The sequence below is a fragment of the Puma concolor genome, chromosome B2, assembly GCF_028749965.1.
Source record: "Puma concolor isolate L17-30 chromosome B2, mPumCon1.1.hap2, whole genome shotgun sequence".
In the NCBI taxonomy this organism is placed as follows: Eukaryota; Metazoa; Chordata; class Mammalia; order Carnivora; family Felidae; genus Puma; species Puma concolor.
The window spans coordinates 1,535,525-1,543,474 of NC_141671.1; the positions used below are offsets into that span (position 1 = coordinate 1,535,525).

At 51.1% G+C, this 7,950-nt stretch overlaps 2 long non-coding RNA genes and 1 other non-coding gene across 5 annotated transcripts; 2 read left to right on the forward strand and 1 right to left on the reverse strand.

The window, feature by feature from the left end:
• Positions 1-508: 508 nt before the first annotated feature.
• On the reverse strand, positions 509-1,558 carry LOC147580553 (uncharacterized). The gene is made up of 2 exons (XR_015250930.1): positions 1,001-1,558; positions 509-964 (listed from the first exon to the last, which is right to left on the reverse strand). It is a non-coding gene; the product is annotated as an uncharacterized LOC147580553 (long non-coding RNA).
• On the forward strand, positions 1,457-1,562 carry TRNAL-CAA (transfer RNA leucine (anticodon CAA)). The gene is made up of 2 exons: positions 1,457-1,494; positions 1,517-1,562. It is a non-coding gene; the product is annotated as a tRNA-Leu (tRNA).
• On the forward strand, positions 1,560-5,562 carry LOC147580554 (uncharacterized). 3 transcript variants are annotated; one of them, XR_015250929.1, is made up of 4 exons: positions 1,560-1,856; positions 2,514-2,578; positions 2,767-2,918; positions 3,627-5,562. It is a non-coding gene; the product is annotated as an uncharacterized LOC147580554 (long non-coding RNA). The 3 variants fall into 3 exon arrangements; XR_015250928.1 differs by lacking the exon at positions 1,560-1,856 and having other exon boundaries at positions 2,404-2,578; positions 3,627-3,729; positions 3,948-5,562; XR_015250927.1 differs by lacking the exon at positions 1,560-1,856 and having other exon boundaries at positions 2,405-2,578.
• The last annotated feature ends 2,388 nt before the right edge of the window (positions 5,563-7,950 follow it).

Below are 7,950 nucleotides of genomic sequence, written 5' to 3' on the forward strand. Positions count from 1 at the left end.
AATGTTCCTTGAAGCGTTTGCTGACGAGAGTGAAAAATTAGAAATAACCCAACGTTGGACAGCACCGGTTTGACGTGGGGTATCTGCAGTACCTTGCAATTAGGAAACCAGTAACAATCCCAGCTTTTTAAGAGGTTACAACGGCCACGCCTAGCACGTCTAGAATCACTTGTGGGATGACTTCTTTCCCACGGAACTACAGCTTCTTAAAGTACAGCAAACCTCAGACCTTGCAGAGAGGGAAATCAGGAAACCATGTGCTTCTCACTCCCATATTCTCTTTCACTGTCAAAAACAGGTGTGAAACCAAGAGAGTCTGGGAATCTGAAACAGGGCCTATTAAACCTCAAATTAGTTCTTCTTCGTGAAGAAAAGAGTAACCTGTGCCTCCCACAAAGAAAAACGTTTGTGGGTTAATACAGAAAATAACCCATCGGGACAAAATGTACTGAACACTCTCAAATCTGTCCCTACTCCCTGAGCTTAGCCCGAAGCGGAGCTGCAGAAACAAGGGTCAGATCCATTTATTGGGCTCCTACTTTGCACTCGGGCACCTTCCTGGACCCTCATCGGGCCTGCCAGGGTTTCTCCGCGCAGTTTACCACACCCCCAGGGTCTCTCAGTCCAGCTGCTGGAAAGGGTTTTCGAGCTTGTGGTCCAGGCCCTGAGCTCAGATTACTCCGAGCAAAGCGGAGAAAGCGGGAAAGCCTGCGTGCGGAGGCGTGGCGCCGTTGTCCCCCACCTGGCAGCAGACGCGTGGGGCTCAGATCCCAGCATCCGGGAGCAGCCCGAGGGCGGGGAGGAGCTCCTGCACCCACACCTGCACCGGCTCCCGAACCAACACTCTCATCTGCACCCGTACAGGCACCCGCACCTGCACCCGTCCAGGTACCCACACCTGCACCCGCACAGGCATCCGCACCAACACTCTCACCTGCACAGACACCCGCACTGTTACTTACACCTGCACCCACACAGGCACCCGCACAGGCACCCGCACCTGCACCCTCACCCGCACAGGTACTTACACCTACACCCGCACAGGCACCCGCACCTGCACAGGTGGGCGCAGGCACTTTCGGAGCCCAACAAACTCCCCGGCGCGTGCGAGTACTATTGGGGAGGAAGAGGCCGCGCCACGGAACAGAGGTGTTTTGTACGTTGGTTGTTGTTCCTCCCTCTCCTGAAAAGAAAACCAGCAGCGCGCCCGGAGGCTGGGACCGGGCCGGGGGCTCGGGACGCCCGCGCTCCGGCCGGCCGGCGCCCCAGCCGCGTTTACAAGAACAGCTCCTCTCCTCCCGCCGGCTTCCTCTCCCGGCCACAGGTGGCTCTCTGCTCTTCCAGCTGCTGCGGGCACCTCTGACGTCAGCACTGCCTCCGGCACAAGCGTGTGCGTCACAGAAGCGCCCGGCCTGGACATCTACTTCAGTAGAAAATCTCTCCCCTTCCGCAGGGTGTCAGGATGGCCGAGTGGTCTAAGGCGCCAGACTCAAGCTCCGCTTCCCCGCGCTGGGGATTCTGGTCTCCGAATGGAGGCGTGGGTTCGAATCCCACTTCTGACACATCCTTTTTCTCCTCCTGTAATTTTCTACGCAACGGCATCGACTTGAGAATTATGCATGGAGCTCTCAGAGACCTGTAGTATTAAAAATGGACCTAAAATTTTCTCACAGAGGCCGTTAAAACACCGAAAATAGCGAAGGCGAAAGTATCGCGATACTTCTTGAAAGCCGAGTGATTTGGGAGCGGAGATCGCCAGACGTTGGAGCCGCTGAGGCATCGCGATAGATTGGAAAACCGCGAGATTTGGTCCGCGTAGCTGCCGGCGCTGCGGCGCGGGGAGGAGGGCCGTGATGGTGGGTGTGTATCCTCTTACCCGGTCCACGCCCGGCGCTGCCCGGCGCGCGAGGCCCGCGGACTGCCGCCCGTGCAACCGTACACGGGTGCTTCGTGCTGCCCTGGGCTTTCAGTCGTGGAGCTAGTCTCACGGGTGGACGACGCGTGCGCCCGCGGTCAGGGCTGTGTGCCCTAGGTGCCCTGGGCGCCGCGGCAGCCACACCGCGCTCCTGCATCCCCACTCTGTCCGTACTTGCACGCGTGCCTGCACCTGTGTTCCCGCGGAAACGCGGTCACCGCGCACACTCTAGCGTCCCACTTCACGGACTGCGTGTGAAGTCCGCCCGCTCACGATCGCGGTGCTGCGGGTCTCTGCGTGACACGACCCGTCCTGCTGCCTCTACCGTCCATCCAACAAGTGTTTAATGAATGCCTACTGTGTGCCAGGGGATGCAGCCCTGGTTGGGCCAGTGAAAATACAACATAGGATGGGACGGGGTGGGATAGGATGGGTGGGGCTAGGATAGGATAGCATAGGGTAGGGTTGGTAGGGTAGGGTGGGGTGGAGTGGAGTAGGGTAGGGTTAGGTAGAGTGCGATAGGATAGGGTGGGGTAGGACAGGAGAAGATAATTTAGAAATAATAAAATTAATTTCTGCCCTTGTGCTTATATTACAGTTAAATGACTTTTGGTTTTGCCTCAGGAACACATTCCAGCCTTGCCTTATCACTCAGGATAAGAAGTAAGTCCTGAATGTTGAGGTTAAATGTTTAATGCCAGGTCTAGAGGATTCATGTCTGAATGGCCACGTGTGTTCCTGTCATTGTGACCACTCATGACTGGACTCATCACATTATTGATTTTATGCTCATCAGTCAAAATGTGAGAGGCGGTGCAGGTGTAAAGAAAGCTGTTTTTGTGCAACAATAGGATTCCCAGGACATGTTCATCATGGACAGGATCCAGCGTTCCCATTTGGAGGGCCATGTTCTGAATTCAGATAGCGGGAACCACATGGTTCAAGTACTACAAGACAGGCTCACTCCCTGCAGTATGAAATTAACTGTGGTCAAGAGAAATAGGTAATGAAATATAAAAGCTTAAGGGGGGGGGGGGATGAAACTAATTCTGGCAAGGTGTCGCCTGATTAAATACATACACATACAGCACATCATGTATCTTAGGCACGTATAACCACTGCCCTCATAAAATTATTTTTTGCAGGAGGAGACAAATGGATTTCTAAAGACTTTGGAAGAATTTGTAATTTCTGATAGAAAACTGGGTGACTTAGAAAAGGACGGGAAGATAATGTGAGGGGGAGGAGATAGTAGCTGGAAATCTCTAGAAGGAAAAAAAATGATGCTGTTCTCATAAATGACTTTTTATATGCCTAGTATATTGGATCGTAAGTTTGATTTTAGTATGATTACGTGCACCTTCACAGAGCTGCTGGGTGAGTGTGTCTACTGGGTTCCAGGTGTAGACATGAGAAGAAGGAGTAGAGAAAGCCCTTCTAGTTTCAGATCTAAACCATGCTCTTTAGTCTACATTTGCCAGCCACAAGTTGGTATTTTGTTTCTGCCTTTGGTGTATACCCCGTTTCCAAATTGTTAAAAGATTGTGTTCTTAAAAGAAGGTAAAATTGTAACTCTCATACAAATAAAAATGAGTATGTGTCAGTGTAACAACCAGTAAGAAAAACTGAAGTACTACATGTTTATAAGCAATCTGGAATGCTGAAGTAAATTTATGAATAGATTTACTTTTTTTTACCTGTCAATTTCTAGGGCAATGATCTCCTGCATTCCACTGGACACGATTCATTTGCATTTCTGTGAATGAAAATCATTTGCACTGTTAGCAGTTTGCTACAACTGGAAGAGTTGTAAGGTAGCTGCAAATATATGACAATCTCTGTTATGGACTGAATGTTTGTGCCCCTCCAAAATCCGTATGTTGAAACCCTACTTCCTAACGTCATGGCATTAGGAGGTGGGATCTGTGGAAGTAATTAAGATTAAGATGTCATAAGGGTAGAACCCTCCAGAATGGGATTAGGGTCTTGGTAAAGAATCCTGAGAAACCTGCTTCCTCACTGTGCTCTTCAGCCATGCGTGGACACAATGGGAAGACTGCCTTCCAAACACAGGAAGGGGCCCTCATCAGAACCCAGCCTCTCGGACCACCCTGATGTGGGACTTTACACCTTCGGGAACCAGAAGATACAAACTTTGGTTAGACCACCTGGTTTGTGACATTTTGCTACAGGAGCCTTGCTAAGACAGGTGTTCTACTCAAGTATCTTGAAAACTTTGTCTCATCCATTTCAAACTCCTTTCAAAATAGAACACGTCCTTCCTTAGCTCACTAGTACACTCACGTGGAATTGGGTTTTACAGCTGCATTTATTAAAGTGGAAATAGGCATTTATTCACCACATCTCAGCAAGCACCTCCAATCTGCAATAATTCTGTAGACAACCAATGTAATTATTTTTAAGATTTTATGTTTAAGGAATCTCTATATCCATTTTGGGGCTTGAATTTTACAACCCCAAGATCAAGAATCTCATTTTCTACCAACCGAGCCAGCCAGGCACCCCAATGTCCTTTTTTGTATGCAATAATAGATGTTTACTGAGCAATTCTACAAAATTTACATTATGTTACATGCAAGTGCTTTATATATGTTTTTCAGGTAGCTTTGTTTCCATTTACACAAGGTAGCCATGTTGTCAGGTGCCCTAGGGAGACCCCAGGCCCAGAGGCCTCTGCCCAGCTGGTCCCAAGGTTGTTGCCGGAGGATCCGGGTCTTGTCGCAACAAAAAATTTAAGGACAGACCAGACACAATGGTTGAACGATGCAAGTAGGAATGTTTATTAAACTGAGCACACCCTCAAGATGTCAGAGCAGGTGAGCTCAAGGAAAGCCGTATGCCTCAGGTTAGGGTTTTGATCTCTTACTGACAGTTGTTGGCTGGGGGGTGGAGTATTTATTACTGGGGGAGGGGGCTTGGGGGCAGCTTTCCCCACCTGTTCTCCCTTAGTCGGTCGGGGTTTGCAGCCTCCTTTGTCTTGGGTGCGTCTGGTTTGATCTGGCTTCTTGTGGATTTGTTGTGGGGTGCTGCCAGACCAGTCTTGGACTTCTCCACAGCCGGGCACCACTACCCCTTGGCTGGCCTCCAGGCACCCTGTTAGAGCCTAACCTACTGCCTACTCTAACCGTGAAAACAAGAAAGAAAAGAACAGGAGAGGAAATGCCTAGGACTTTCATCTAATTCAATCATTCAAGGTTTGAAGTCTTTTTTAATTACTTAGTTAATTTTTGAGAGAGAGAAAGCATGAATCAGGGAGGGGCAGAGGGAGAGAGAGAATCCCGAGCAGGCCCCGCACTGTCAGAGCAGAGCCCAACTCAGGGCTCGAACCCACACACCATGAAATCATGACTAAGCCTAAGTAGGAAGCTCAACTGACAGAGCCACCCAGGCGCTTGAAGTATTAACTCCACACTAGATGAACTTGAGCTAACAATTTCCTCCATGAAACTTCTGTTTCTCGATTCCTTCCCTCCTGTCCCCTTCCTTTTTCTGCCAGACCCCTGTTAACTCTGGAATCCTGGATGTCCTCTTGCACACTTCACCTCCTCAAAACTATCTTCCCCAACAAGAAAAATAAAGAGCAGATTAAATAAAGGAAAGGAGATTCAAAATTCCTTGCAAAGGAATGGGTATGGAGGAGGATGTGGTTTCTTATCCAGAATCCGTCTTATATGCCTGGGTCTACTCTACTCCCTGTGATGTTCCAGTTTCTGATTCTTGCACGGAATGAGAATTATTCTCAGAAAAGCTTTCACAAAACTTAAAGAATCTCCCACTTGTCATACCCCTCCGTTTGCAAAGTAAAATGGCATTTAATCTACAAGGTAGGACACAGGGAATGCCTGTTAAATGTCTTTTCTTCAGAAACCTCCAAAGTGCCCCCTCCTCCCAATGTTAATGTGACTCCTTGAGAAAACGTAAGATAAACTCCTTGAGACAAGGAACCCAGGATGCAGTTGTACTACAGTGTGATGAGTGATGGAGGAGCTCGAAAAGAAAGCTTTCTTGAAGTGCTAAGTGAAGACCTCAGTATAAGGCAGGGAAAGCCTGAAAATGATCTCGGGGAGTCCGATTTTAGCAGGGACCAAATCATAAAAGAAATCTCTACACCCACTGTGGGGCTCAAACTCACAACCCCGAGATCAAGAGTCCCACTCTCTACTGACCAAGCCAGCCAGGTGCCCCCAGAAGGCTTAATTTTGTAGTCTGGACTTTGCAATACTGAGGAGCTCAGTCTCCATGCTGGGGCTGAGTGGGGTCATCTATGTCTATAGTCTGTTATCAGTTGAAAGAATCTGAGAGTGGAATTAGAAATTAAATAAATATGTAGTTCCTGAGCTGGAGAAACGTGTTAGAGAGCAGAGTTTGATCTGGACAGCTCAAGGAAGATGTCCTTACATGTTATGAAGGGAATGGGTATAAGATGGGTATTCCTTCCTTTCAGATCAAGAGATTATCATCAGGAAAGGGATCAGAATAAAGCATGAGTTTGAACGGCAGCAAAATATACTTTTTTTGGCATAAGGATTTCTTTGAGAAATAGCAGACACAGGAGAAGCCCAGAAAAGAGTACAAGTTAACCTTTTGTAAGGATGTCTTGCTCTCTGTGAGGAAGAGAAGGTCGACCCCGAGTCACAAGAAACAAGAAGGCACTAACAAACCTTACTCCTGTTCATACCTTTCCTGGTTAGCTCCTACACCTGGTCTCCCTTGCACGCTCTTTGTTCTGTCTTTAGCTGCCTGAATTCTCAGCCACCTCTGAGAGTCACTCATTTTTCCCTAGGTCTCTCCCACGTGTACATGAGATATACACATTAATAAACTTGTGTTTCCCCCTCCTTAATCTGTCTTTTGTTACCGGGACGCCAGCCAAGAAGTTAGAAGGGTCGAGGGAAAATTGTGTTTTCCTCCCTTACAAGCGTCAAAATTCTACACGAGCGTTTTCTGGGCGTGTCATCCATTGATTCATGTACTGGACGCTAGGGGAAGCAATGAACATTTGTTCAGGTTTCAGAGCCCACGCGAGCCTGGAGAGGGTGTGGAATACGAGATAGACCATCAAGGTGTCAGACTGCAGAACCCGCCCATCGTGGGGCTGGGACAGCACGGCGTCTGGGCACAACTGGAGATTTCTGGCAACAAGCTAAGGTTCTCCCAGCTTCCTGCCTTATTTCCAGCATCAGGGTGCATGCCTCTTCCCAGCACAAAGAAGGGGGTCTGCAGGCGCTCTGGGCCGTGTTGGTGGGAGAAGCAAACAAGCCTGGAAGGACGGGCGCACGGTTGACAGCTGCGAGGCCTGGGGGCGCTCTGGGTGCAGCAAACGCAGACTACGGCACCACCGATAGCGGGAGGCCGCCCGCGTCCTAGAGAGGCCTCCGAACCTCTAGGTTTTCCCTTGCCGGCTGCTCTAGGACCCACCTCGGCCAGACCCGGGGGCCGCTGATATTTACTTCCGGCTCCGCGGCGCGCGGCCCGGCTTCCGGTGGGAGGGGCTCTGCCGGCTAGAGGGGAGGGGAGCCTGCGGGGAGGGGGCGGCTGGAGCGGGTCAGAGGCCGGTTTGGGGCCTCGCGGGCGCGCCCTTCCGCTCCGAAAGTCGCGTCCAGGCGGGCCACCGCCCCCTCCTCCAGGCAGGCCGCCCCCCCATACCCTCCAGGAAGACCTTTCCCCCCACTTCTCCAGGCCATCTCCCCCACCCCTACCGGTCGGCCCCTCCGCCCTGCTCCAGGCCATCTTCCCCCCTCCTCCAGGCAGGCCACCCCCTCCTCCTCCAGGCGAGCTGCTGTCCCCCTGCTCTAGGCAGGCCATCCTCTCCTCCTCCAGGCAGGCCGCCCCCCTACCCTCCAGGCAGGCCACCACCCCGTCCTCCAGGCGGGCCGCTCCCCCGCTGCTCCAGGCAGGCCACCCCCTCATCCTCCAGGCGGGCCGCCGTCCGCCCCCCCCCCCCCCCCCCACAGAGGGAGGGCAGCTAGTTCACCGGGGGCAGGAACAGCAAGAATCTCAGTGTGGGGAGTTCC